The following is a 3,931-nucleotide window of genomic DNA, read 5'->3' on the forward strand; positions in this document are numbered from 1 at the left end:
CACTATGCTGTACACCTGAAACTAACATAAAATAATATTGAATGTCAATTGTAATTGAAAAATTAAATGGGGAGAAAGGTGGAAGGAATAAAAAGTTCAAATTTCCGGTTACAAAATAAGTAAGTCATGGGGACGTAATGTACAGCACAGGAAATGTCGTCAATAATATTGTAGCAGCATGGAAAGTGTCATATGGTTACTAGACTTATGGTGGTCACTTCTTTGGATATATAAATGTGCATGTACAGCTTTGGGTATATGTAAATGTTGAATTACTATGGTGTACACCTGAAACTAGTATATTTTATGTTAGCTATATTTTAATACAAAATTTGAAAAGAATTCATAAAAATCATCTCAAACTCTCAAAAAATAGAAGAGGAGAGAAAATTTCCTAAGTCATTATATGAGGCCAGCCCTACTCTTATTCTAAAACCAGACAATGACACTACAAGAAAACTACAGAGTATATATAGATGATGCATTACAGAATTGTACATGTGAAATCTATGTAACTTTACTAACAATTGTCACCCCAATGAACTTTAATTAAAAAAAAAGAAAACTACAGAAGAATATCCCTTATAAATATTGATACAAAAAATCCTCAACAAAATACCAGCAAACCAAATTGAGCAACATAGTTAGAGGATCATACACAAGGAGCAGGTGGGATATATTTCTGAAAGGCAAGGTTGGTTCAATACACAAAAATCAATGAGCACATTAATAAAATGAAGAAAAAAAACACAAGATCCTTTCAATTGATGCAGAACAAGCACTTCACACAATTCAAAACCCTTTCTTGATTAAACAACAACAACACCACCAAGCTAGGAACAGAGGAAATAGGATAATAGGACATATATGATATGTCCTATTATGATAAATAGATAAAGGACATATATGAAATACCCACAGATAACATAATACTCAGTGGGAAACTGAGAGCTTTTTCTTTAACATCAGAAACAAGATAAGCATGCCCACTGTCTCCTTTTCTATTTAACATAGTATTAGAATCTCTCTCTGGAATAATTTGTTAAGGAAAAGAAATAAAAAGTCATCAAATTGGAAAGGAAGAAATCTGAGTTCATATATGAGCTTAAATTTAGAAAACCCTAAAGATCCCACAACATTACAACTAATAAATTAATTCAGCAAAGTATCAGGATAAAAATCAACATGCAAAAATCAGTTGCATTTAGTTGGGAGCAGTGCCTGTGGGAGTCGGTAGTGGACTGCAGGCTCTGTGGGACCCAGTCAGACTGAGCCTCTATGCATCACCTGTGGGCCTTCACTGCCCAGCGGACCAGGTCTGAGCATCTGGTGCTGCAGTCACTCTTCCAAGCCAGGAGCAGGGAAGTCAAGTGACAAAATCCCCAAGCTGTGCTCAGCCTTTTCTTTCTGCTGAACACCATGGCCCTCTTCAATAAGAGCCCTTCCTATGGATCCTCTGCAGAGGTCAAAAATAAGATTGCTTCCAAGTATGATCATCAGTCAGAAGATCTTTGCCATTGGATAGAGGAAGTGACAGATGTGAGCACTATCATCAAATTTCAGCTAGGTTTAGAAGACTGCATAATCCTCTGCAAACTCATAAACAAGCTACAGCCAGGCTCGTTGAAGAAGGTCAATGAGTCCTTGTTAACCTGGCCTCAGTTGGAGAATATTGGCAACTTTAGTAAAGCTATACAGGCTCACGGTATGAAGTTACATAATATGTTTGAAGCAAATGATCTTTTTGAAAACAAAAATGGGTGGCTTGTTGGCTCAGTTGGTTAGAGCACAGTGCTCATAACACCAAGGTTGCTGGCTCGATTCCTACATGGGCCAGTGAGCTGTGCCCTCCACAACTAGATTGAAAATAACGACTTTACTTGGAGCTAATAGGCCCTGGAAAAACACTCTGTTCCCCAATATTCCCCAGTAAAAAAATTAAAAAAAAAATAAGTAAATAAAAACATGACGCAGGTTCAGACTATGCTGATGGCTATAGTAGGTCTAGCTAAAACAAAAGGCAACCATTGACACTGGAATTAAGTGTGCAGAAAAACAAACAAGATATTTAGATGAAGGGTTATTAAAAGCTGGCCAAAGTGTAATTGGTTTGCAGATGGGAGTCAACAAATGTGCCAGCCAGGCAGGTATGATAGCCTATGGGACTAGGAGGCATCTTTATGATTCGAAAATGTAAACTGATGAACCATTTGACTGGACTATGATTAGTCTGCAGATGGGCACCAACGAAGGAGCAAGCCAGGCAGGGATGTTAATGCCAGGTACAAAAGAGACATTTACAATCAGAACCTAACCTTACAATCAGTGGACAACTTGACAATTTCTCTACAGATGAGTACCAACAAAATAACTTCCCAGAAAGGAATGAGTGTGTTTGGGCTCAGGCAGCAAGTATATGATCCCAAATACTGTGCTGCTCCAACAGAACCTGTTATTCACAATGGAAGCCAAGGAATAGGAACAAATGGGTTGAAATCAGTGATAGCGCTTATCAGGCAGAATACCCAGATGAATATCATGATGAGTACCAAAATGACTACCCCAGATGTTACCAATATGGTGACCAAAGCACTGATTATTAGATTCACAGAGAGGAGCTTAGTATCTAGGTGATTGTTTTTATTTAGTGAGAACCAAGCTAACCTTGAGTAATTTTTATCTTGTCTTTCTAAAACACAATTATGCTTATTGTACCTAAAAGAAATATTGCCTTATATACATTCCTCTTTCTTTTTTCTGCCTCTTCATTGAATGGTTAAATCCTACAGCATAACCAATAACTCACTTATGAAGTAAAAAGAAATACTGCGAAAGGGGAGTATTCTTGTACAGCTGTCACAGAAGGCTCACCGGGATGTCCAAGAGAGAACTAAACCCAGAGCTGTGGTGACTGGGTTCTTATCTCCATACAAGAAAGAATTCAAGAGTGAGACAGATGCAAGAAAGCAAAAGTGATTTATTGAAAATGAAAGTACACAATTGAGACGAAAGTGCAGGCAAACTCAGAGAACGAGTCACCATGAGGAAGTCACAATCAGTTTTTATCCCTCCTGGGATAGGAATTGGTGACTTCCCATTGACGTGTTTCATTCATAGCCTCTGCTTGGGCAGGGGAACAGAGCCCCAGAGAGCAGTTTCAAGGCTATCGGCCTCACGTGGAAAGGTGCTGGTACAGGTAGTAAATGGCCATCAACTGTGATTGGATGGCCATCAGCTGTGGCTAGTTGGCTGTCAGCTGTAACGAGTGAGCCAGCGTCCACTAATATAACTGCCGTGGTGTTGTGGTGTAGTGGTGTGGTGTCCTGGCGTTGGGTGACGTGCCGGAGTGTACATTGTGGATTGCAGAGAGGTGGATTGCAGCTAGCAAGTGAGGTTGGTTGGCAGAGACAAGTGAACAGCAGGTTGCGGATCGTGTGACTTCCTGTGTCTCCAACCCAGCTGCCAGTGAGACTAGTGGTATGACTCCCCTACCTATGGCTCCATGGGTGTTCCTTTTTGGCCTCACCATATCCTGCATTCTTATGCGGGGAGCGGGACTAGAGATCCCAGAAGAGACCCCGCCTATCACCGGGCATGACATGCAGGACCCTCTGTTTCCCACTTTTTCTTCCTTTTTTGGTTTTTCTGGAACTGTTATGGCATCAGATGCACGATGGGAGTCATAGTAAGGGCAGTGCAAATGAGATTACAACGCCATTATAATTAGCTAAAGGTCAGGTCCCAGTCATAGGAATCAGCGTAGCTGGATGAAACCGGTTTTTGTTTTTCTCCAGCTGCAGGTACTGGATACAGTCACTTGCTACTTGTGTAACCAGTAGGGCACCTCTTGTTGTACCCTGTAGGGGTTGTCAGTTTTCCAGGTTACCCATCCTACTTTACAGCTAATTATTTTACTGCACATCTATGCATT

The 3,931-nt window shown here is 40.3% G+C and overlaps 1 pseudogene; it reads left to right on the forward strand.

Annotated features, from left to right (window-relative positions):
- Positions 1–1,419: 1,419 nt before the first annotated feature.
- On the forward strand, positions 1,420–2,603 carry LOC117036301 (calponin-3-like; annotated as a pseudogene).
- The last annotated feature ends 1,328 nt before the right edge of the window (positions 2,604–3,931 follow it).

Source organism: Rhinolophus ferrumequinum, chromosome 16 (genome assembly GCF_004115265.2).
Source record: "Rhinolophus ferrumequinum isolate MPI-CBG mRhiFer1 chromosome 16, mRhiFer1_v1.p, whole genome shotgun sequence".
Taxonomy (NCBI): Eukaryota; Metazoa; Chordata; class Mammalia; order Chiroptera; family Rhinolophidae; genus Rhinolophus; species Rhinolophus ferrumequinum.